Consider the following 27,720-nt stretch of genomic DNA (forward strand, 5'->3'; position numbering starts at 1 on the left):
AGTAGGCATGGTATAATTTCAATTCTTGTATACTTATGAAGGGCTGTTTTGTGACCCAGTATGTGATCTATCTTGGAGAATGTTCCATGTGCACTCGAGAAGAAAGTATATTCTGTTGCTTTGGGATGCAGAGTTCTAAATATATCTGTCAAGTCCATCTGATCCAATGTGTCATTCAGGGCCCTTGTTTCTTTATTGACCATGTGTCTAGATGATCTATCCATTTCTGTAAGTGGAGTGTTAAAGTCCCCTGCAATTACCACATTCTTATCAATAAGGTTGCTTATGTTTATGAGTAATTGTTTTATATATTTGGGGGCTCCGGTATTCGGTGCATAGACATTTATAATTGTTAGCTCTTCCTGGTGGATAGACCCTGTAAATTATTATATAATGCCCTTCTTCATCTCTTGTTACAGCCTTTAATTTAAAGTCTAGTTTGTCTGATATAAGTATGGCTACTCCAGCTTTCTTTTGGCTTCCAGTAGCATGATAAATAGTTCTCCATCCCCTCACTCTCAATCTAAAGGTGTCCTCAGGTCTAAAATGAGTCTCTTGTAGACAGCAAATAGATGGGTCTTGTTTTTTTATCCATTCTGATACCCTATGTCTTTTGGTTGGTGCATTTAATCCATTCACATTCAGTGTTATTATAGAAAGATACGGGTTTAGAGTCATTGTGATGTCTGTATGATTTATGCTTGTAGTGATGTCTCTGGTACTTTGTCTCACAGGGTCCCCCTTAGGATCTCTTGTAGGGCTGGTTTAGTGGTGACAAATTCCTTCAGTTTTGGTTTGTTTGGGAAGACCTTTATCTCTCCTTCTATTCTAAATGACAGACTTGCTGGATAAAGGATTCTCGGCTGCATATTTTTCCTGTTCAGCACATTAAAGATCTCATGCCAATCCTTTCTGGCCTGCCAAGTTTCAAAAGAGAGATCAGTCACGAGTCTTATATGTCTCCCTTTATATGTGAGGGCACGTTTATCCCTTGCTGCTTTCAGAATTTTCTCTTTATCCTTGTATTTTGCCAGTTTCACTATGATATGTCGTGCAGAAGATCGATTCAAGTTACGTCTGAAGGGAGTTCTCTGTGCTTCTTGGATTTCAATGCCTTTTTCCTTCCCCAGTTCAGGGAAGTTCTCAGCTATTATTTCTTCAAGTACCCCTTCAGCACCTTTCCCTCTCTCTTCCTCCTCTGGGATACCAATGATGCGTATATTATTTCTTTTTAGTGTATCACTTAGATCTCTAATTTTCCCCTCATACTCCTGGATTTTTTTATCTCTCTTTTTCTCAGCTTCCTCTTTTTCCATAACTTTATCTTCTAGTTCACCTATTCTCTCCTCTGCCTCTTCAATCCGAGCCGTCGTCGTTTCCATTTTGTTTTGCATTTCGTTTAAAGCGTTTTTCAGCTCTTCGTGACTGCCCCTTAGTCCCTTGATCTCTGTAGCAAGACATTCTCTGCTGTCCTGTATACTGTTTTCAAGCCCAGCGATTAATTTTATGACTATTATTCTAAATTCACTTTCTGTTATATTATTTAAATCCTTTTTGATCAGTTCATTAGCTGTTGTTATTTCCTGGAGATTCTTCTGAGGGGAATTCTTCCGCTTGGTCATTTTGGATAGTCCCTGGGGTGGTGTGGACCTGCAGGACACTTCCCCTGTGCTGTGGTGTATAACTGGAGCTGGTGGGCGGAGCCGCAGTCTGACCTGATGTCTGCCCCGAGCCCACCGCTGGGGCCACAGTCAGACTGGTGTGTGCCTTCTCTTCCCCTCTCCTAGGGGCGGGATTCACTGTGGGGTGGGGTGGTCTGTCTGGGCTACTTGCACACTGCCAGGCTTGTGGTGCTGGAGATCTGGCCTATTAGCTGGGGTGGGTAGGCAAGGTGCACGGGGGCAGGAGGGACAGGCTTAGCTCTCTTCTCCTTAGGTGATCCACTTCAGGAGGGGCCCTGTGGCAGCGGGAGGGAGTCAGACCCGCTGCCGGAGGGGTGGCTCCGCAGAAGCACAGTGTTGGGTATTTGCGCTGAGCGAGCAAGTTCCCTCACAGGAACTGGTTCCCTTTGGGATTTTGGCTGGAGGATGGGCGAGGGAGATGGCGCTGGCGAGCGCCTTTGTTTCCCGCCAAACTGAGCTCTGTCGTCCCGGGGCTCAGCAACTCTCCCTACCTTTGTCCTCCAGCCTTCCCACTTTCCGAGCAGAGTTGTTAACTTATGACCTCCCAGATGCTAAGTCCCGCTTGCTGTCGGAACACGCTCTGTCCGGCCCCTCCGCTTTTGCCAGCCAGACTCGGGGGCTCTGCTTGGCCCAAGGGCCACCCCTCTGCCCCGGCTCCCTCCCACCAGTCCGTGCAGCGCGCACCGCCTCTCCGCCCTTCCTACCCTCTTCCGTGGGCCTCTCGTCTGCGCTGGGCTCTGGATACTCCGTTCTGCTACTCTTCTGGTGGTTTTCTGGGTTATTTAGGCAGGTGTAGGTGGAATATAAGTGATCAGCAGGATGTGAGGTGAGCCTAGCATCCTCCTACACCGCCATCTTTTCTATCCTATAGATTTTAGACCTATCAAACCCTCACTACTGCATGAGCCAATTCCTTAAAATGAACCTATCTCTCTCTCTTTCTCTCTCTCTCTCTGTGTGCCCCTCTCTCCACATACTTCCTATTGGTTGATACTGCTGAACAGTTACCCTAAAGTTTGATCCTCTGTGTGGATGAATTATAATGCCAGTTGAATTCACAGCCACACCCATCTGTTACATTCAAATTAGAGCATCTGTTGAGTAAAAGCGAGACTCAGAAAACTTTTGATTGTGATTCTTAGAAAATTACTTTGTTATTTCAAAGGAGATCTTCAAATGAGGTCCCTTTATCTTCTTAACTTTTCAGAAGTTCTTAGGACTTTTCCCCCAATCCTCAGCTTTCCTAATAGTCACCTAACCTGTAGTTCCTATATTAAGCTTTTTATAATGAGAATGCTTACAACAAATTCTGTTCTCCTGGCCTGGCTTATAAACTATGCTAACCCCCAGAGAAAGTAACAGAAATGTGAACCAGAAAATGACAATGAAAGACTAAGAAAAAGAGATATAAATAGAAATAGCTTTTGCCTTCAGGAGTTCAAATTTTACATCAAAAGAGAAAAGTTTCAGTGAAATATCACAGGTTAAATCAAAATATAAGACAATTATTAATAGAATAAGTCAGTTTCCAGAAAAAGTTGATCTTTCAAATATCTATGAATATACCAGGGATTCAAGAAAAATTCTGAAATTATCCAAAAAATTCAAGGTAATTATAGTAAATAATCCTTGCATTAAGAAAAATGGCACTATGATCCTAATTCAATTGTTATGCTGGAAATTTTTACTAATTCAAACGAATTCTGTTCTTTTCTGATCATTGTGCCCAACTTTTAAAAACATGAGTTCAATATTGTATATTTTCACTAGATTTATTTGATTAATTATTATTTATGCCTCTAAATATTTCAGACTGACTTTTAAAAGAGTTCATAAAATGTGATGAAATTAATAAATTAAACATAATTTAGAAGATATAAGAACAGGATTGAGAATAATTAGAGCCATAAATGAGAATGAAACAGTGATTTCAAAGTTCATCAGTTCTCTTACCATGTATTGAATACAAGCTTGTCTCTAAAGCTTTTAAAAGAATACTCAGGGGGCTTCTGGGTGGTTCAGTCAGTTAAGCATCAGGCTTGATTTCATGGCTCCTGGGTTCGAGCCTGGCCTCTGGCTCTGCTGACAGCTTTGAGCCTGGAGCCTACCTCAGATTCTATGTCTCCCTCTCTCTCTGCCCCCCCCCCCACCACATCTGTCTCTGTCTCTCTCAAAAATAAACATTAAAAAAAAAAGATTACTCAGAAAGGAAATCTTATGTTTAAAATATCTGCAAAATATATTTAAAATATTTGATCCACCAGTATTTATCATCATTTAGGAGTGATGATTAAGCAAGGATGATTATTCATGGGACTTGATGGAAAGGAAGACTGGAATACAAGTGGAAAACAGTACTTTATAGGAACCCAAATATCAACTGATATAACTGAGTCTTGGTATCCTTTTAACACAAGTGAGAAGAAATTATGTGCTTCTTTCTAACAATTTAACTTATTTTCTCAGCTGAGCCTTTGATAAATAATTGAATTCGATGTAATTAAAATTATACTCCCTGGCAAATCTGGTGGAGCAGCTAATCTATTTGTGGAATGCCACTATGTACTCTAAGGGTTAGTTTTGTATAAACAGATGAGCCTAATAAATACAAGTACCTAAAAAATGGCATATCTTTAAATAAAAAGCAACTCTCTGTGATTAATTGATAGAATGCCATGTATTTAGGGGTGCCTGGGTGGCTCAGTCAATTAAGCATCCAACTTTGGCTCAGGTAATGATCTCATGGTTCATGGATTCAAGCCTCATATCGGGGTCTCTGCTATCAGCATGGAGCCCGCTTAGGATCATCTGTCCCCCTTTTTCTCTGCCTGTCCCCTATTTGTGCTCTCTTTGTGTTTCTCTCAAAAATAAATAAATAAACTTAAGTAAAAAAAAAAAGGAGAGCTTGGATTTGCCTTAAATAATGTAAACATTCTCCAGGACAAATGACCCACTAGTGTTCCCAAATACATCTCACGATGATACAATGGAAAGTGGTTGTTTTAATTTGATCGTCCTGCCATGACAAGTTGTTATAAACCTAGCAACCTAAAACAACACAAATTTATGTTGTTATGTATCTAGAGGTCAGAAGGCCAAACTAGTCAACATTTTGCATCCCTTCTAGAGATTGTAGGGAAGAATCTGTTTCCTTGCCTTTTCTATCTTCTGCAGATTTACAGATGGCAAATAAGCATATGAAGAGACCTTCAACACCATATTCTATTTTGGAATTGAAAATTAAAATAACAAGATAACACATCTATTAGATGGCCAAATCCCCACATACTGACAACATCAAAAACATTCATTCATTGCTGGTGGGAATGTAAAATTTTATAGTCACTTTGTAAAATAATATGGCAGTTCCTTACAAAATTAAACCTAATCTTACCATACGATTCAGGAACTGTGCTCCTTGGTACTTACCCAAATGGATTGAAAACTTGTGTCTACACCAAAATATGTATAAAATGTTTATAGCAGTTTTATACATAATTTTCAAAACTTGGAAGCAACTAAGATGTCCCTCAGTAGGTGAATGGATAAATAAACTGTGGTCCATCTTAGACAATGGAGTTACTCAATGCTAAAAAGAAATGTGCTAGCAAGCAATGAATGGATATGGAGGAACTGTAAGTACATATTAACAAGTGAAAGAAGTCAATCTGAAAAGGCTACATACTATATGATTCCAATGATAATGACATTCAAGAAGAGGCAAAACTGTAGATATGGAAGATCAGTGGTTGCCAGGGATAGGGATGAGAGAAATGGTTAGACAAAGCACAAATTTTTAGGACAGTGAAACTAATGTGTATGTTGCCACAGTGGTGGATTCACATCTTTATACATTTGTCAAAACCCAGAGATTGTACACCAAAAGGAAACCCTGAGATAACTATAGACTTTGGGTAATGATGTATCAGTCTGGGTTCATTCCTTGTAACAAGGGTATCCCTCTGGAACGGGATGTTTACAGTGAGGGAGACTGTGCATGTCAGTAGGTGCAGGGGGTATATGGGAAATCTCTGTACCTTAAAAAAAATTGGTGGTATATCTACCGAGAATAGAGTTAACAAAAATTAGCTGGAAGTATGTACTATGTGTTCCCGGCATCCTACTCATTTTAAGATGATTAAGACATTTTTAAAGAGAGGTTTTGCCACATGTGCTACACAACTCCTATTTGTGAAAACTCGTAATAGATAACCAATGAAACATGGTACTGCTTCCATTGGTTTGACACCGGAAGTCCTATTGATGTAATCTCCACATAAATATCTGTAATTGGGAAAGTAATCCACTCAACAGTTACAGCTATTTATGTTCATAGAGTCAATAGATGATGACATATTGATTAGAACCACAAATAAACTGGGGTGCCTGGGTGGCTCAGGTGGTTAAGTGTCCAACTTCAGCTCAGCTCATGAACTCATGGTTTGTGGGTTCGAGTCCTGTGTCAAGCTCTATGCTGACAGCTCAGAGCCTGGAGCCTGCTTCAGATTCTGTGTCTCCCTCTCTCTCTTCTCCCTCAGAAATAAAATAAACATTAAGAAAATAATAATAACAAAAAGAACCACAAATAAACTAATACTATTTGTAGTAGATTCACAATGTTCTCTGGTGTAATAATAACAGAAAATATGCTTAAGCAACCTAGAATTGTATTTTATAAAGGAAAAAGGCAAAATCAGATTTAGATGGAATGTTTTATACAGTGCTAAACTTCTATTTTGAGGCTATTACAGATTTGATTCATTTAAAGATGAACAAAATGAACTCTTGGTCCAATGGCATGGGGCTGTGGTTATGGAATTAATATAAATAAGTAAGTTAGTGAATATCTATATCTGCTATTTTGAGCAATATCAGCATATGTCTAGAAGCAATGGACTTCGCATAGAAACTATGTTGCAAAATTTTTTGAGGATGGGTGTTTTATTCATTTTTTATTACTAATTTTTTAATGAGCCATATCATATGAATTATAACTTCCTTGAAACTTCCTTGAAATATTTTTCTTTTCTGGAAAGAAAGAAAAATAAATGTGATAATGACTTACATAATAAGTTAGCAAAGAGATCATTGCATTCTATTTATTCAGTAATGTTTAGCCCCTGTTATTTATAGCCTCGGCAATAAGCTGAATGCTTTAATAAATTGTTATTGGATTCTAACCAAGAATATAATGTGCATGTATTAGAAGTAGTCAAAAATTACACTATAGTTCTCACAATACATCACTTTCCAGCAAGCAAATCCAGTATACTATTAAAAAATGAAACACAAATTGTTTTATCTTTTAAAATAAATCATGTTTCAGAAGTTATAAACAAAAAGAAAAATTACAACATCAGACCAAGAAAGAAGTTTTGAAAATCATGTTTTGTCCCCCCCTCACCCTGTTTTATAACTTCAGAGTAGATTCAGCCTGAATTAAGTCAGTAGCACTTCAAAGGCTTTTCATAAATGATGTCAAGTAATTTCAATTGAATTGAAGCTTCCAGGTTCAAGAGAGATATGGAAGGTATTAGGACCCTAAGGACACTGGAAATTTCACTAGTTTCAAATTAATTTAAAGTATATTAACATCAAACACTGGGAAATCCAGGTTAGTGATAGCATTAGAGAAAGACTTTGGGGTCACTCTTCTTGGCTTTCCTTCTGAGTTGTTATTTATCATTGAAAAGCTACATATAGCCTGTATAAATGTATTTTCTAACTTCCAGAAATCCAGATTCTATTTTTCTTGGAAATAAAATTACTGAATGACCAGTCGTGATTCAGTTACCCCGTTTAGGAATATTTACTAGTGTGAGAAATTATATCCTTATCAATGCATCAACATAGAAGGTAAAGTTTTTGTATTTTTATGCTACTCCAGAATTCCAGTTAATTTATAACAAAATGAGTCAAATCTCTCTGTAGCATTACTAGTAGAATTATACTTTTACAACTATTTGCTTTTATGCAATGGGAGAAATGTAATTATAAACTTTGCTTCTTCACTGCTCAATATGGAAATTAAATGCCATGGTTTAACTGGAATTATTTTATTTTTAGGTTTATTTATTTATTTTTGGAGAGAGAGAGAGAGAGAGAGACAGTGAACAGAGAAGGGGCAGAGAGACGAAGAGAGAGAGAATTTCAAGCAGTCTCTGCACTGTGAGTGCAGAGACCAATGCAGAGCTGGTACCCACAATCCATGAGATCATGACCTGAGCCAAAGTCAAGAGTCGAATGCTTAACTGACTGAGCCTTCCAAGTGCCCCATTAGGTGAAATTCTTGATGCCATATTATTTAATCTTTATCAATACAGATGAAGGTAAAACTGGCCAAATAATATTTGCAACTAGGAGAAGTTTTTTTAACGGAACAAAGAGAATCTTACGTGACACTTTTGAAGAGATTGCTGTCCTTTCCCCTTTTCCACACCCTCACCCGTATTGGGAACAGCATTCTTTGAACATATTTTAACAGATATTTGGAAGTGTTTCCTGGACTGATGTTCACATATTTTATAAAATCCAATAAGTAAAAGAACAGCAAATACAGGACTGTAACTCCAGAATTTAAGAAAAACTTTAGAGAGATAGTTCTGACAGAGCCTATATTAATTAACCATGGATTTGAAGGTTCCCACTGGAGAGCCATGCAAGTGACAGAAAAAAAGCTTTTAAACCTCTTCTATTTCACTGTCAAATAATTGCAACTGCCTCCATCCAACTAATTCAGAACCTGCAAGCTACTGTTGCAAGAAATTATTTTTATGTTTTATTACATGAAATTATTCACCTTTACTATACTACAAGCCTTTACATCCAACAGAATCAGAAACTATAGGTGGTAGATTAATTTTAAAAAAGTGAATATAGGATAAGGAATCATGGAAAAATATGTACACATTGCACATTTTTTCTTAAATTCTGATTTTTAAGAGTATACTCACTTGCCAAACACTACACAGAAGTCAAAGGATATTTTATGTGTTGTTTTTCCGTTAAATCTCTTTCACTGATTGTCCTGTGGTAGATTTTTATATTAACATATCCATGACTCATTTATCATTTTCAATTTTAGTTTCAAGACTTTGTTCTTAAGGATGCTTAATAACACACTGACAGAAGAATTGATTTCAATTTTATTAATTTATTTCTGGATTTTATTTCACACTTGTTGGCCCACATACTCTTTCAGAGGAAAACAAAAAGAGAATGCTTCAAAATCCGTGTTATAAAATCTTAAAACTCTTTAACTTAAAAACTATAAGAACATTACAGGAGAGAAAACTAAAGACACAACATTGTCATGGAATACAATGATATGGTAGCAAATAAAAGTCATCAATATGAAAAAGTGGAGTTTATTCCACAAATGGAAGTGCTAACATGAAAATCTATAATCAATCTCTACAAGATGTCAGCATCATAGTAAAAAAGAGAATCACATGATCCTCTCTAAACATTCAATAAAGTATTCAACAGATTTAAACACACCATCATAATTAAAATTTCAATTGAATCAGAAGATGACAGGTTTCTCAATCAGAAAAAAAATGCTAACATAAAACTAACAGCAAAAGAAAAGTAAAATATTTAAAGCATTCCCCTGAAGTCTGGAATCGCCATATTTATTCAGCATTAATTTGAGGTTCTGGAAAAACACACTAAAAATTATTATTTGTAGACTTTATGAGAATTAGAATAGTAAATCCAGCAAAATCTATTGAAAAACTGTTAGAATTAATAGTAGGGGCATAGTAGGGGCACCTGGGTCTCTCAGTCAGTTTAGCCTCTGACTCATTTTTGGCTCAGATCATGGTTTCATGATTCTTGAGAGGAACCCTTGTTGGGCTTTATGATGACAGCAGAGAACCTGCTTGGGATTCTCTTTCTCCTTCTCTCTCCACCCCTTCCTTTCTCTCTCTCTGTCTCTCTCTCTCTGTCTCTCTCTCCCTCTCAAAATAAATTAATTTAAAAAAAATTCTACACAGTAAAGTCCCTGGATATGTGGACAAATATCATTAATTTAATATATGCATCTATCTATCTACCTACCCATCTATGTTGCATGTGTGAATGTTTGCATGCATGTCTTTCTATATGCTAGCAACCAAGAAATTGGAAGTAAAATAAAAAATACGATGCACTGTAGTAAAAAGTTGTCATGTTTTAAAGCCACCACACATTTTCTCTGATATTCTAAAGTAACTCATGTTCTGATGAAAATGCCTAGATCATCATCTGGCCACATGATGGCTAAGATGAATGTTCTTATGTACATCTACTGCATAGAGAAATGGAGTTAGTCTCAAATGCCCAAACAAGTAGGAACATTGAGTCATGTGATGCAACACTAGACTCTGTCCTACTCCTGAGTCAGTAAGATATGATCGATCCATGTTCTGGATTGTGAAGAACTGCCACAATCGTATCTATTTCAGAGGAGAGATTCCCTCTTCTACTCCTAACACACATATATACTCATCAAAACCCATTTTTATTATAAGAGTTAGATCCGAAATGATAAATAAATTGTAGTCTAAGATTTTATCACAATCGGTAGAATTATCGTTTTGACTCAGTTGTACTAAAATACATAATTTGAAACTTAAAAAGTACACATTCTCATGGACCAATAAATGCTGAATTTTACCCTTTAGAATAGATGCTATTTGGGGTGCCTGGGTGATTCAGTCAGTTGAGCCTCTGACTTCAGCTCCGGTCACAATCTCGCGGTTCCTGAGTTCGGCCAGCAGCAGGCTCTGTGCTGACAGCTCAGAGCCTGGAGTCTGCTTCGGATTCTGTGTTCCCCTCTCTTTCTGTCCCTCCTCCACTCATGCTCTGTCTCTCTCTGCCTCTCAAAAATAAAGAAAACTGATAAAATTTTTTTTTAAAGAATAGGTGCTATTTTTCTTTACACATCATGAAAATAAATGTATGTATATAATTTTCAATAAAATAATCATACCTAGACAGCTCTCAATTGTACATTTAAAGTGAATTTAAATGGCTGAGAAATATACCTTTGAAAGAGAGGCTTTTGAACAGAAATAGCAAGTGACCTTTAACTGGAATGGTTCTAGTAAGAACAGCTCTAATCGCTTGGAAAAATGAAAGGAAGTGTGCCTGTGATTCCTCTGTGGCATTCATCCATTGGTTAAAAATGAAATGCTGCTCTGTGATTGCCTTTTGGAAATTGGCTGCCGAGGAGAATACAAGTCATGAGAAAGTTAGCTTAAAAGATTTATGGCAATGACTAAGTTTAACGTCAACAAAATAAAAGGAAGCTGTACATGGACTATAACAATCTTAAAACTTGTTTCACCCTTTTATGTTTCTTTCCTCCCTCGTAATTGAGGAATAATTGATAGATATAATTACACATATTTAGAGGGTACAAGGTGATTACCTGATACGTATTGTAAAATGATTACCAAAATCAAGATAATTAACATATTTATCAATTCACATAGTTAACTGTGTGTGTGTGTGTGTGTGTGTGTGTGTGTGTGTGTGTGTCACATTTTCTTTATCCATTCATCCATCAGTGCACATTTAGGTTGTTTCCATATCTTGGCTATTATGAAGAATGCTGTAATGAATATGAATGTACACATATCTCTTCTAGATACTGATTTCATTTCCTTTGGGTAAATATCCAGAGGTGGGATTGATGGATCATCTGGGAATTCTATTCTTAATTTTTTGAGGAACCTCCATACCATTTTCTATAGTGTTTTCCAATTTGTATTTGTACCAACAGTGAACAAGTGCTTTCTTTTCTCCACACCCTCACTTGCTGTTTTTTTTTATCTCCTTGATAATAGCCATTCTGACAGGTGTGAAATGATATCTCTTGGGGATTTAATTTGCATTCTCCTAATTAGTGATAATTCTTGAATATGGATTTCTCCATCATTATGATATGGAAAATCTATTCATTCTGTGTTGCTTAGGGTTTTGAGTTACAGATAACCACAACTTTCTAGATAGTTTAAACAGAAACAGATATATTACAGCTTATTTAACTAGCCAACGAAAAATGCAGAAGAACTAGGGAGTCAGATGTGAATGCTACATGGAAAAAAAAATTGCAACCAAGAAAAATAACTTTCCATACCACAAAATTCTTCCATCAGAAAACCACTGCTTTCACGCTATTGCATTTTCCACTTGTGATCCTGTAGACCGAACAGTGATTTTCTACCAGAATTGAACCAAAAGAACCAAATAGTTATAGCAGCATGCATAAAAGAAATATGCATCTCCCCATTCACGTTCAGTATTCCATGTTGCTCGTGTCTTTTTTCCAAGTCTTATACTGAGACTACTGCTTGGCCTAAGCTAGACCACATCTGGAAACCTACTCTATCAGGGCGCCTGGGTGGCGCAGTCGGTTAAGCGTCCGACTTCAGCCAGGTCACGATCTCACGGTCCGTGAGCGCGAGCCCCGCGTCAGGCTCTGGGCTGATGGCTCAGAGCCTGGAGCCTGTTTCCGATTCTGTGTCTCCCTCTCTCTCTGCCCCTCCCCCGTTCATGCTCTGTCTCTCTCTGTCCCAAAAATGAATAAACGTTGAAAAAAAAATTAAAAAAAAAAAAAAAAGAAACCTACTCTATCAAGGAAGCCTGAGAAATACTGTTTTACTGAAATATAGGGTGAAGGGGAATAGAATAGATAATGAGTAAGCTAATCCATAGACTCACTTTACTCCACCACTTGAGCACTCAACATCTATGTACATGGTCAAAATATTAAAAAAAAAATAGCAACAAAACTCTATCCTTATGTAACAAAACACAGTTTTACTTCATAAAAATGGAATCTAATTGCCTTTCTGCCTCACGTTAAGAGGTAATGTTCAACAGTCACTATATCAATCTCAGATTAATACTCTTTCCTTCTCAAGTTCAGTTACAATTCTATAATACTGTAAATAAGGACTAAATGATATATTTCATAACCATGTGCATATCCTGAATAAAATCATGGAAAAAAAGGAGAGGGGGAGGGACAATTGATTAGTGAATGTAAATATGACATAACAAATGAGGAAACACACTTGGCTAGCACCTACATTTCTCCTTTCTGACATAAATCCCAAAGCAAACAATTAATATTTATAATTTTCTCCTTACCTACTCCTCCATTTGTCTTCATCCAGCAACTCCTATGGTCAGGATGCTGTACCTGTAGGACTGATTCAAACACACATCCTTACGAGGTCTTGATAGTCTAACCTATTTGGATTAGGAATAATTTCAGCTGCATTTTATTACTAGATATGCGGTTTGATGCAATATCCCAAATGATCCTTTGAAATCCAGGCTTCTGTTGGTTTGCAAATGGGCCCACATACACAGAGGGCAAGGAGAAACCAAAGAGTCAGACTGTTCCAGATTGATACGTAGCAGTTTTAAAAAGCAAAGGAACCCACATCAAAGGTTTGTCATGATAAGATCAGAATTTCTTTCTTTTTATGGCTGAATAATATGTGTGTGTGTGTGTGTGTGTGTGTGTGTGTGTGTGTGTTATCTGTCACATTTTCTTTATCCATTCATCCCTCAATGGACACTTAAGTTGTTTCCGTATCTTGACTATTGTGAAGAATGCTGTAATGAATACCTGCCCACCAGAATCTTAAAAAAAAAAATTATACACAAGCTTCAGGCTCAGTGACATACCATCCAGATGGTCTCATTACTACATTAATATTTTAAGTCTGTTATCTCGGGCAAGGCAGCGTGTAGCTTAGGGGAGTGCATGTTCCAAGGACAGAGGAAGGAGTGAGGAGTCTTAATGTCCAGATCAGATCACAGGTCAACCAGGGTGGAGTCATATCCTCTTGATGATCACCTCCAACTGGTATCAGCTTCAGTCAATCTATTATGGGTTACAATGCTATTTTCTCTTGATAATTAGGATCAAGGTCCCCTGACAAAACATTAATCACTTCATTGTTCTGGGTGTTTTTTCTTTGAATGAGATGTTAAAATTGTTATGAAGGGCTGTTCTATATTCTTCTAAACAGAACCATTGTTGAATTTTTCAGTGGAAGCTACATTCTGTTGGATATTAAGACCTCTGAATCACCAGAATGAAACTTTGTAAGAATGAGAATCAAATATTTTCATGTAGACTTTAGGGTATATTAATGAATTGCTTCACTCCTATTTATATTCTTCATATTAGTACCTTAATGACTTGTTTGGGAGAATTGAGATTATATAGTGGTGACTTCCTCAAAAAAATGTATCTTATCCTGAATGCCAGCACCCCAAACTTGAGAAATGGGGTTCTTATAGAGTTATAACTGTTTCCTCAATTAGGTAGCTATTGGCTTAGACACTTAGCTGAGACCCTGCAGGAGAGTCTATTTCCACACTCATTTAGTTAATTGACAGAATTTAGATCCATGTGAACATAGTACTGAGGTTCTGGCTCTCAACAGTAATTGTTCTCAACCTCAGAGGATTCCTCAATGATATGGCTCATAGCCCCTTCTCCCACCTCCCCATATTGCTTCAAAGTCATTATTGGTGGGTTAAATCCTTTTCATGGTTTACATTTCTCTGACATACACTTCTGCTCATCTCCCTCGTCACCAGCCAGAAAAATAAGATCTACATTTTTTAGGGTTCATAAAATTAGATGTGCCCTGTAGCAATCAGGGTTCTCCAAAGAAACAGAACCAATAGAATACACATACTCACCAAACACACACACAACATTACTTATATGTGTATAAAATGACCTATTCTATACAACTGTATTATTATTATATTTAGGGAGAGAGAGAAAGAGAAAGAGAAAGAGAGAGGTTTACATGAAGTAATTGGTTCACACAATTGTGAGGTTGTCAAGTCCAAAATCTGTACGACACACTAACAGGCTGGAAACCTGCAAAAGAGTTAATATTATGCCTTGAGACCTCAGGGAGTTTGACGGCAAAGTTACCTCCTCCTTGAGGGATCTTCATCTTTTTTCTTAAGCCCTCTGCCTCGGATGAGGCCAACCCACATTATAGAAGTCAGTGTGCTTTACTCAAAGTTTACTGATTTAAATATTATCTCACTCATAAAACACCTTCCCAGCAACATTCACGCAGTTGGTCAATTATCTGAGTACAACGGTCTGGGCAGGTTAACACATAAAATTAATCATCAGAAGTCCATCCCTTGTGTACTTGCCACCTATACGCATTACATTAAACCATATTTAATCCAAATAAAGACAAAAACGCATTCATGCTTTTGCCTAACATGTTGTGTACTATCCTCCAAACTGCAAATGCACTACCTGTTCCCCCGAAGAGGATGCAAAGACCTCTATGACTGTCACTTTTCTTCTTCATGTCCCGTAATAACTTAAATACTATTTTATAAAGTTAACAATACTTAAGTACTGTTACATAAAGTCAATATATTTTACTTTTTTGATGGGGGATAAGAGAGGGAAATACAAAGATAACATATATATATATATATATATATATATATATATATATATAACATTTCTTTCCAATGTCGTTCTATTGTATCTATATAAATGATGGATGTTAACTAAACTTATTGTGGCAATTATTTCACAATGTTTGTAAGTCAAACCTTTATTCAATAAACCTGAAACTCATACACCTGAAACTCAGTGATGTATGCCATTTATATCTGAATATAAACCTGGGGGCAATACAAACCTTGGGGCAAAATCTTGTTATCTTAACTGTTTACATTTAGATCTACAAGATTTCCTGACTTTTTGTATAGGAGATGAAGAGGGATTCTTATTGACAGATATCCAAATGACACAACAGCATTTATTGAAAAGGTCATACATACCCCATGATACTATCTTTATAATAAATCAAAGGTAGTCTCTTTCTGGACATTCCATTCTTTTCAACGGGTGCATTTGTCTATCCTTATACCAATGCCACATCTTAATTGCTATCACATTAAGTCTTGATGTCTAGAAGCAGTATCTCCAACTTTGTTCTTCTTAAAGAACATCTTTGCTATACTTGGTCCATTTGTTCTAATTCAGTAAGGAAGAAATATAACTATTACAGCCATCATTTATGTAACTTGTCATATGGCTGTAGCTGGTATTTATAACTATTTTCTTCCACTGCCCAATTCTGTGTAATTTTGCTTTCAACTAGCACTTCAGCCATCATGGTTCTTTACCCAAATCTACATTTCTGAAGAGTCTGGATCATTAGTAATCTTGCCTGAATTGGGTGTTTGTCGTTTACCATTGACTTTACTCACAGGGCAAGTTAATGGTACGAGACACCCTATGAGAATTTCTCTATTCTCGACACACTCTTATCTCCATAGGGTTGTAGCAGTTCAATTGTTTTGTGGGAGTAAGGCTTTATTCCTGTAGCCAGTATAATAATGCTCTTTTCTTGTCTGTTGATTCAGAGACATGAGGAGCCCACAGTGGCTATATGACCATCTTAAATTCCAGTTGAATGCAATCATTGTTGTGTCTCCTAACAGAAGCCTCCGTCTCTTTGGAAATGAGACCCCTCGTCTAGTGTAACATAAGATCACAGGAACAGAAGCAAAAATTTTACTAGTGGATCACTAGGGGTAAGAGTGAGTATGACCACTCCTGTTACCAGCCTCTGATTCCTAAATCTGTGAATTCTGGCTGCACTGACTTAAAGTCTATACAGCCTCCAGGACACTGCCCTAGCCATGAAATATACTGTCATATACTTGATGGTGAAACTAAGTCATCAAAGGCTCTTGCAACATTCTATTAATCCAGCTGCTTCAGCATGGTAGGAAACATGGTAAGACCAGTGATTTCCATGAGTTTGAGCTCATTGTGACACTGTTGTAAAGTGAGTTTGTTGGTCAGAAACAATGTTATGTGGAATATGGATTTATGGGCCTGAATTATCACAAGAGATGTCCAAGCTGGGGATCCAAGATTTGGGCACTAATGCAATAAAATAAAAGATGGAAGCTTTGGGCATTAAAATTATAAACTGTCAGGAAGTGATGTTGCTCTAAAGCCATCCTCGCCCTGATTCACACATCCTCACTATGGAATCAGAACTAGCTGGCTGTACCATCAGCCCCCTTCAACATTAGAACCTTCTCCCTGTTTTCCATCTTAGTGAGGAGTAATGGACTTTTTAAAATGGTTATATCAAAAAGCATTAATTACTCTTCCGGATTTGTCCAGGGTAGTGCTCTGACACCCAAACTCTCTCAGGGATGAGCAAATTTCTGCCACATCTCTTCAGGAGCATACAAGGTCACCTCCCAGAATAACAATTGCTGTGGAATGGGGTCCTTCTGCATCCTTCTCACAGGACATGTCTAACAAAGCTGAGATAAGTAAAAAAAAAAAAAGAATATGATATCCAAAGAATGATCATCATTATTTTTTTTATTTTTATTTATTTTTGAGAGAGACAGAGACAGAATGCAAGTGGGTTAGGGGCAGAGAGAGAGGGAGACCCAGAATCTGAAGCAGGCTCCAGGCTCCAGGCTCTGTCCAGCACAGAGCCTGACATGGGGCTCGAACCCACGAACCGTGAGATCATGACCTGAGTTCAAGTCAGATGCTCAACCAACTGAGCCTCCCAGGTGCCCCTTGATCATCATTATTAAACTCCTATTAATCACCCACAATGTGTGAGCCTTTTTTGAAATGCATATTTATATACAGTCCTTGCCCAGACTTAATTATATAGTATAATCAATGAATATATGATTCTGAAACATCACACAAAAATGATTTCTCATCTAGCTCACATTCTTAGCTCCTAAGAGTTATCCACTCACTCATTAATCTATTCACCAAAATAGTGATTGACCAGGGTACCAAAATAAAAGTCATTGTCCAAAATGGCACAGGGAAATTGACCAGTGGACATATAATTTTGGTACAAAGCAACATACAATGATGGCCAGGAGCCACACCAAGAAAATTCTACGGACTCACCAGATTTTAAATTTCTTAGACACTTACAATTTCAAAAGTAACAAAAATTAGGGAATGCTTTTGAACAAAAAAATTCCCTTTTGGCAAATAAGAGAAAATTTAAAAGTATACACATAATTGGTATCATTTTATAAAAGGATATTTTTAACAGAAAAAGAAAAAAAGGTCAAGAAAGTTACCTCGAAACAAAAGACAATTTTTCAGTTAAAGTATTTACATATATGCAAACTTCCTATACACATTACTTATTTTCCTCCTTTCTTTTGAAGACCAGTGAAAAGATTTTAAAATGAATCAAAACTAGTCAGAAGATGAGTACTTGGGAAATCACCATTCTGGTAGCTTCGAAACCTCCTTTGATATTTGTCATATGTCCATGCATCTTTCCATGAGCATTTAGCGAATGCTGACTCATTTGGTCTTAACATGTAATGAAATAGACTTGGGCAAGAGGCATCCAAAAGAAGTCCTTTGCGTGGGCCCAACTTTCTACCCCTCACCAGCTGGTTACGAGACGAGTTAGAGAGAAACTACCAGAGTGGACATGAACCTGGCCATAACATATTCATGGTGACTCCAGAGGTTCCCAACCTGGCTCTCTCGGCATTTAACAACCTGGGGAATAGGCAAACAATACCGAATCTAGGGCTCCCACTCAGAATTTTGATTTGTTGGGTATGGAACTGGGTTTTACAATGTCATTTTACTCTTTATCACAGCATTAGATACATGTGGTTTAAACATTCAAAGAGTTCCAAAAGGCTTACAGTAAAAATAACTATCATCTGGTTCTGCCACCCCATCTCTGGCTCCACTTCCCTTTTAAGTGAATTCTTCTGGAATTTACCTTTATAATTCTTTTTTATTTTATTTTAATTTTTGTTAACATTTATTCCTTTTTGAGGTTTAGAGAGACAGAGCATGAGCAGGGCAGGGGCAGAGAGAGAGACACAGAATTTGAAACAGGCTCCAGGCTCTGAGCTGTCCGCACAGAGCCCGATGTGGGGCTGGAACTCACAAACCATGAGATCATGTCCTGAGCCAAAGTCAGATGCCCAACCGACCGAGCCACCCAGTTGCCCCTTTTTATTTATTTTATTTTATTTTATTTTATTTTATTTTATTTTATTTTATTTTATTTTATGAGAGAGAGACAGAGCAAGTGTGACCAAGGGAGAGGGGCAAAGGGAGAGAGAGAGAGAGAGAGAGAGAGAGAGAGAGAGAGAGAGAATCTTAAGTAGGATGTATGCTCAGCGCCAAGCTGGACATGGGGTTTGACCCTCCGAACCCGGCATTATGACCTGAGCCAAAATCAAGACTCAGAGGCTCAACCAACTGAGCCACCCAGGTGCCCCACCTATAATTCCTGATAACATGCTTGAATGGTTATATCCCAATTCATCCACTGAGCACATTGAGTACCATAGCTCTTAATGGTGGCAGAATAATTTCCCCTCAAATTTGTCAGCCTATTCCCAGGGACCTATTAAAATGTCCCTTTACATAGCATAAAGAACTTTGCAGGTGTGTTAAAGTAAAGGATCTTGAGATGGGGAAGATTGTCCTATATTATTCAAGAGGGTACAATATAATCACAGGGTCTTTTAAGAGGGAGAGAGAGACAGGCTTTGAGAGAGAGAGAGAGAGAGTGAGAGAGAGAGAGAGAGGCGGGTAGAGTCAGAAAAAGGACGTGTGAGGATGGAAGTGGAGTTTGGCACTTTGTGCTTTGAAGATAGAGGATGGGGCCAAAAGTCAGGAATGCAGGCAGCATCTAGATTTTCCACTCGAGCTCCCAGAAGGAACGCAGCTCATCTGACACCAGTTAGACCCATTTCAGATTTTTGAATCCAGGAAGGTAGGATATCGCATTTATGTAGTTTCAAGCCACTAAGTTTTGTGGTGATGTGTTATAGCAATAACAGGAAAGTAATGCAACTCTCTTATATTCCCACAAACGGCCACCCTGTTGCCCCCAAGAAACAAACACTCCCCAGTGTGGTTTGTCTGGGTTTTCAGTCAAGCCAATATTAATAACAATGTAAATACTTTTCATCGAACCAAAGAGGAAAAGATAATTGAAGTTTTATTGAACATATGTTGTTTTTTTTTTTTCTTTTTGTTAATAATTATTTTCTTCTTCTGGGGCACCTGGGTGGCTCAGTCGGTTAAGTGTCCGACTTCAGCTCAGGTCATGATCTCATGGTTCGTGGGTTCAAGCGCCCCGTCGTGGTCTGTGCTGACAGCTCAAAGCCTGGAGCCTGTTTCGGATTCTGTCTCCCTCTTTCTCTGACCCTCCCCTGTTCCTGCTCTGTCTTTGTCTTTCTCTCAAAAATAAACATTAAAAAAAATGTAATAATTACTTTCTTCTCCAGATGACATAAGGGAAGGGAAGCAAAAAAACATATAAAAACAGGGAGGAGGACAAACATAAGAGACTCTAAAATATGAGAAACAAGCAGAGGGTTACTGGAGGGGTTGTGGGAGGGGGATGGGCTAAATGGGTCAGAGGCACTAAGGAATCTACTTCTGAAATCACTGTTGCACTATATGCTAACTAACTTGGATGTAAATTAAAAAAATAAAATAACAAAATAATTATTTACTTCTCATACACATATGGCTAATTTTCAAAAGTTTCCATTTATCTATAAAACCATTTTTCCCCACACAGACAATGCATTAGACAATTTGGTGTTCCTATATTTTTCTTGGAGGAGTATTATCTGGTACCTTTGGTCTTCCAGCTCCCTTCTGGACCAGTTAGTTCCTCCCTTGGCTCCCAGCAGAGCTGTTGCTTGAGAGTAACTTCACTATCACTCCTATGAGTCCCTTTTCTGCTCTCCTCTGTTGGCTCCCTTTGCTGAAACTCCCTACCTACCTTTTTCTCAGTTTCTTCTCTCATGTTGTATAAACACACGCCCACAGCCGGCCTAAGAAAGAGCTCATGGAGATAAGTTTTTTGAGACCTTGAATGTTTGAAAGTATCTGTTCTATTGTGACGCTTGATAGTTTGTTAAACAAAGAATTCCATATTAGAGTACTTTGAACTTAGCATTTTGAAGGCATGGTTGTATGGTCTTCTAGCTCCCAGTGTTGCTATGGAAAACTCTAATGAGAGTCAGATCACTGATATTTACTATAGAGACTCTTTGCTCTTCCTGGAACTTTAAGATCTTCTCTTTACGTCTGGTGCACTGATATTTCACGGTGATTTGCCTTCACTCGGGTCTCAGAACACATATTCCTCAGCTGTGGGGAACTTTCCTGCATTTCTTTGATAATTTCTATATATCTCATATTTGTCAGATGTTTAATTCCCTAGACAACTTTCTCATCTTCTTTTCTTCTCCTAAGGTTGACATTTTGATTCTTTAGTTGTATGTATATGTATATATGTATGTATACATACATATATATGTAATTTTTTTGCAAAATTTCTCATTCTTATCTTCTAATAATTCTATAGAATTCTTGTTTTTATTTTTTTCCTTTTCCCTAACACTCATCTGGAAGCTGTGAATGTTCCCATTTTTTCCCTAATATCTTGACCTTTTTCCTACAGATGCATAGCTTCTCTTACTTCCTGGAGGAGTTTGTGAGGTGTTTTTTTTTTGTTTTGTTTTGTTTTTGTTTTTTTTTTTTTTTCAACGTTTATTTATTTTTGGGACAGAGAGAGACAGAGCATGAATGGGGGAGGGGCAGAGAGAGAGGGAGACACAGAATCGGAAACAGGCTCCAGGCTCTGAGCCATCAGCCCAGAGCCCGACGCGGGGCTCGAACTCACGGACCGCGAGATCGTGACCTGGCTGAAGTCGGACGCTTAACCGACTGCGCCACCCAGGCGCCCCAGTTTGTGAGTTTTTAGGGAAGTTTTTTCCTCTCTTGTCCATTTTTTTCTGAGTTTCTTCGACTATTGCCTTCGTCTGTTTTTGTGTTGGGGGACTTCCTGTCTGGTGGTCTTTGTGCATTTATAGTTAAGAAAAAGGGACTAAAATTTTTGGCCAGGAAGTTGAGTGCAGGGATAGAATTGACTATGGAGAGGAAGAATGTACATTCAGAGGAGGCTGAAGTGTTAACGTTGGGAGTCTTTTCTCTGAGTTGATAGTCAACCCCTCAGGGAGCGGACTTCCATCTCTCCCACCTCACACTGGAGGGGGCCAGCTGTTTTCTGTTTTTCCAAATGGTCACCCTGTGGTCTCGGGTCAAACTGAGTGGAGCTATGTCTGCGTATATCTAACAGTTTCTTACTCCGGCATTAAACAGTCCATCCTTCTTAGGCGCTCCCTCAACCCCACTCTCTAAGAGTGTGTGGAGCCACCGATTTCTGAACCTCTCAGGTGGGTCCACCAACTTTTTGTTTACATCTCTGACTGCAGGCACTTTGTGGCCTCTGTCACTCTGAGTCCATTCCACTCACTGCTTCCTCTGCTTTACTCTTTAAACAATTACTGACCTTCTCATCACTCTGAACACCTCTACTGCGTCCTTGTCCCGTGGACCTGTTTTCATTCTCTAAGGACATTTTAGAGGGTTTCAGGAGGAACAGTGATGAACTTGTATGCTTCATCCACCTTGTTTCAAAAGGCATTTTTTTCTATGCCAGTGGCCCCTGAAGGAGAGGTGGGAAATCTTCTGGGAAGGCTGATCTACAGAGGGTTACAGAACAGACCCAGGAAATTGCCTCTCACTCCCCATCAGCCGTTCAGCAAATCCTGGCATCTCTCTTTCATGATATGACAGACTCGACGTGCATCTTTTCATTTCGCCACCTGCTCCAATCCACCTGTTCTCCCTGGGATCCCTGCGGTTGCCTCTGACTGGACCTTACGAACACAGAAAGACTCCAAGCCAGCACTTTTCAAACTTTAATGCACCCACAAAGCAGAAATTATACTAGTCAGTGCTTCTCACTCTGAAATGTGCAAATCCATTTGTTGATTCTGATTTTGCAGGATTGACACAGGACCTGAGATTCTGCATCTCTAATACATGTCCAGATGGTGATGTTGCTGCTGTCTCCCTGCCCACACTTTAAGCAGCAATAACTTGACTGAGATGAGGATACTAACTTGTCCCAGACACACAGATTGAAGGATGGACCCCCCCCCCACCTCTCTTCTCTACCTGTGGACAATTATTTCACATCAGAGGGTGGTTCACTGTTTTGTCCCCAGGGATCTAAAGTCATAGAAGCTGAGGCACCCAGAAGTACTGTCCTTTGGGTGAATCAGTGGCTTGACTGAGATGATTGCTCAAGGGATATGACTCTTTTGGACAAACCTCACTGCCCTTTCCAACCTTCTCTTAACACCTCTTTGCCCCAAAAGGTATTTAGGTACAACAGCCATCTTTTTCAATCTCTTCAAGGATACTCTCTCCCTAGAGAGAAAATCCTGTAAGGTACAATTTCTTTTCTTTCACTATCAAATAAGCCTTTATTATTATTCATAGTTTTAAGATCAACAGGATCTACCCTTGGTTAGGACTCTTCTATCTGCTTAGCACTCTTCTAGACATTTCACATTCATAATTTCATCTAATTCTCACATGTATGCTATGGGATGCCTATCATTACTCTTTAAAGATGAGGACATTGAAATGCAGAGACATTAACTTGCTCAAAGCACAAAGCCAGAAAAAGGAAGAGTCAGGATCCCAGGCCACCTGTCTGATTCCTGAGGTCATGTTCTCATGTAAGCTATACCATGTCAGGCCTTGAACTCCAGTAAGTGAAGGAAGAAAAGAAAAAAAAAAAGTAGCCTTTTATTCTCCATGATCTTAACTTCAAGGAGAGTCAAGGACAGGTGCACCACGCTAGCACAGGACAGGCTCAGGGTGATACATCAGTGGGACAGACAGTCAGTGCCCTGCATGCGAACGGGCCTGAATAAGCTGAAAAAACAAAGAAATGAGATGTGTGTGCACTGAGATCTGAAGAATGAGAGGTTTGATGTAGGTGGAGGATAAAAGAAGCAAGACGTAATTCACATTCAGGAGACAGTGAGGATGCAGATTAGTGGGGGAACCTTTAGGATCTGAATGATCAAACTTTAAACTGGATACATCCAAATTGTTTAAAGAGTTACAAAATCCTACCTACTTGTTTCAACACAGCAAATTTTAAGAAAGCATATAAGAAACAGAGAAGGGAGGGGTGGGGCAGACTTCTCCCTGTTTCTTCTTTCAATTTTACTCCTTTAAAGGGTTGGGGAATGGACTACGCTTTGAACTTTAATTAGACTCCTCTATAGGTTGTTTTGTAACTGGTGACTTCACTCAACAAAATATCCTGGGCCTTTTTATGAGCCAATAGTTTCAATCCAATTTATATAACATTCTCAAGATGACAAAGTTACCGATGATAGAGATGGAAAACAGATTAGTGGTTGCCATGGGTTAGTAACGGTGGGTTGAGGTAGGGAAGTGGATGTGTCTATACAGAGATAACATGAGGTAGGGTTTTTGTTTTTGTTTTGGTAGAATATGTGTGTGTCTTGATTGCACATGATTATATGTCTCTGAATGTGACAGAACTATACACACATTTTGTACCAATGTTTCCTGGTTTTGATGTACTATAATAATGTTCGATGTACACATTGGGAGAAAGTGGGTAAAGGGTACACTGGGCCTCCCTAGTTCTACCTTTGCAACTTCCTATGAATCTATATTTATTTCACGATAAAAAACTAAAACATTATAAACTTTTGAAGTAAGGAAATTGCCATAGACTAGTTTCCCAAGCCTGATGAACTTTCCAAGAATCACTTATCATCTGAGCCATATAAGCCCCTTCTTCTGGCTGGTGGACAACAGAATTTTGTTTCCAAGGATCAGTGTTATCTCAGAGAACACCTCCAAAAATCCCCCAAAATGCTCTTTTCCCCGTGAACATTCCCTCTGATAAATGGCTGCAAGTGCCAATTGGGGAAGACTAGAAAGAAGGTGTACTTATGGAGTTATCTCATAGTTCTTCCAAAATAGAATCCAGACTCAGATTTTTTCAGCGAATTCCGTACCTGTGAACTAATTCAGGACTGGGAATTACAGCCAGAGCCATTTAAGGAGCTTCAAATTAGTCTCCAGAATAAGAGAGCTTTTCTGCTCCCCTCCTACCCCATTCCAGTTAAATAAATCAAAGGTGATCTTAGTGACACTTAGTAAGTCCCGGACATAATATCAGCAGTTGTCCAGAACCATGATTCGTGAAGTTTACATTCTGATTGTTTTTTTTTTTTTTTTATTTTTTTAATGTTTTATTTATTTTTGACAGAGAGAGAGAGACAGAGCATGAGCGGGGGAGGGTCCGAGAAAGAGGGAGACACAGAATCCGAAGCAGGCTCCAGGCTCTGAGATGTCAGCACAGAGCCCGATGCGGGGCTCGAACTCACAGACCGCGAGATCATAACCTGAGCCGAAGTTGGACGCTCAACGGACTGAGCCACCCAGGCGCCCCTACATTCTGATTGTTAATACAACTGTATTGACTATTAAAATACCCAAGAATAATTAAAAAAGCATTGTTTTGGCAATGGAGCATTTCCTATATATATATACGTATATATTTATGTATGTTTTTATGAATGTTTTAAAAAATTTATGATTTATGAATGTTTTAAAAAATAGTGGTCTCTGGATTCTCTCAGGGACATAGTTAGGGAATGAATGTTGTATGACCTAACAGTTCCAACATTCCAATTCACTCAGTGTTTGGATATCTTGATTTATGTTTTTATCTTATTTTATGTTTTGTCATGGAGTTTCTGGAATTTCAACTTCATATGGAATGAACTAATGACCTCCAAATCACATCAACAGAATGAACCGGCGATTAAAACCACTTCTAATTTCTCAAGTTGGCACATTGACTCAAAATTTTTGGCAGCTGTTCCACATTAATAAATTTGGCCTAATGTGCAATTATATTATTCCTTTCTTCATCTAGAAATCCCTGAATCTCCACACATAACTCCTGGATTACAGGACCTAATACATGAGCCAAGTCTTGCAATTATGTTGGTGTATACACCATTTTCTACAAAATTTTGGCTTTGGAATTTCTCTCTTGAAGCATCTTGGATGTGTTTATTACAGGCCTGGTGGAAATTAAGGAAAACAAGAGAGGAGTATGAGGAGAATTTGCATCTCATCAAGATTATTCCCTCACATACATTCATTGTATTTGTTCGCAGAAGACAGGCACAGTCTTATATTTTGGCGCGGGGGGTTGGGAATCCTATGAATGTCACTGGAATACTACCAAATTATCTCCTTCCAAATTTCACTATCCCATTTTCTCTTACTAAATGTCCTAATTTTCACAAAATATTTGAGACTGTATGTTTAGTTTATATACTTACTATGGATTGACTTGTATTCCTCAAAAAATAGAAGTTGAAGTCTAACTGCCAGTACCTCAGAATACAAGCTTATTTGGAAATAGGTTCTTATAAGGACACCAGTCACACTGGATTATGGCCCATCCTAATAACCCATAGGTTTTTATATGAGGACATGGCCAGATATGCAGAGGGAAGACATTACGAAGACGTTCAGGGAGAAGACAGTCATGTGACCAGAGTGATGCGTATGAGGCCGACGAATGCCAAGCATTGCTGTCAAATAACAAAAACTACAAAGGCAGGGAAGGATTCTGCTGTGTAGCCGTCAGGGATCCAGATTCCATGAAACCTTAATTTTGGGCTTCTAATGTCCAGGAAGAAAATAAATTTCAGTTATTTTAACCTATCTACTTCCTAGGAAAGCCTGAAGCTTATCTACTTCTTAGGCTGCCTTTATTAAGGCCACTTAGGAAACTAATAGAATGCCTTAATTTACCAAACTGAAGGGTCAGATTTTATTTTTAAATTTATATACATGTAAACTTTGCAGCTAAAAAGTGCTTACTTTGGTCGGGACAAAAGACCTGAGTGTTCTCAGCAACTTTTGAGATGAAAATCAAAATCATGAGTTGGTCACTATCTTTGGAGCATGGGCAGAAACTGCCATTCTCAACCCTACTGCCCTGTTAAACATGTCATGGTCATGGACCATAATACCACCAAGTCTGTTAAAGCCTAGCTCTCAATAGGCAGTTAATTCCAGGTGATCATAGGTAATACTTTAAGTAACTATTTTGTCACTTCATGCCATGGATTACTAGTGTCTTATACTTTTGTATTAATTGGCTCCTCGCTGACTTAATCTCAACCTCCTGAAATCATTAATCCTAGATAGCTTTGAGAGTGTCTTTTCCACAAGCACCTTTGTAACCAATTACTGCATTGCTTACAACTCCTCAGTTTCAGGCAATAATATACCTGCTAATTAATGATGAAAGGGCCATCTTAAATAGTTCTTAGAATCCCCCAGATAGCCACGGTTTCCATACCGCGTAGCTAGGAACAATAGCAGCCAAGGTAAACAGCTACACTGTAACTCCTAAAAATTCTTCTAAAAATTCTTTTAGAAATCTCATTAATGTACTGACACTTTACTCAGTGTCTGAAATTCTAGGGATGCTAGGAAAGATAAATGAAAAAGTAACACAGCATAGTGGTTGAGGGCATGGACTCTGCAGCAAGCCTCGCTAAATTCAAATCTTGCCTCCACCATTCATTAACCCTGTGACCTTAGCCTCATTAGGAAATCCGTTGTGCTTCAGCTCTCTCCATCTGTAAACTGAGAGTAGGAACCATGACTATCCTTTCAAGTTATGAGGATTACATGAGTGAATATTAAAAACATCTGGAACTTCTTAGCATAAGATAAATATGGAATAGGGAATAAATAAATAGGAAGCAGGCACTATAATGGCTGCCTGATTGTCCCAGATAGAGCTAAGCATCTCCAGCCCTATTGGCAAGATAAATCAATTTATTGAAAGCATTTCTGATGTTTTGCCTTCCAGTCTTGTGTGGGACTTCTATACATCTAGAGTCCTGGCTGCAAACAAGTTTGACAAATACGGTTTTAGATTTAAAGTGTAGGGGTGTCTGGGTGGCTCAGTTGGTTAAGCATCCAATTTCGGCTCAGGTCATGATCTTGAAGTCCCTGAGTTCGAGCCCT

The sequence above is a fragment of the Puma concolor genome, chromosome B1, assembly GCF_028749965.1.
Source record: "Puma concolor isolate L17-30 chromosome B1, mPumCon1.1.hap2, whole genome shotgun sequence".
Classification (NCBI taxonomy): domain Eukaryota; kingdom Metazoa; phylum Chordata; class Mammalia; order Carnivora; family Felidae; genus Puma; species Puma concolor.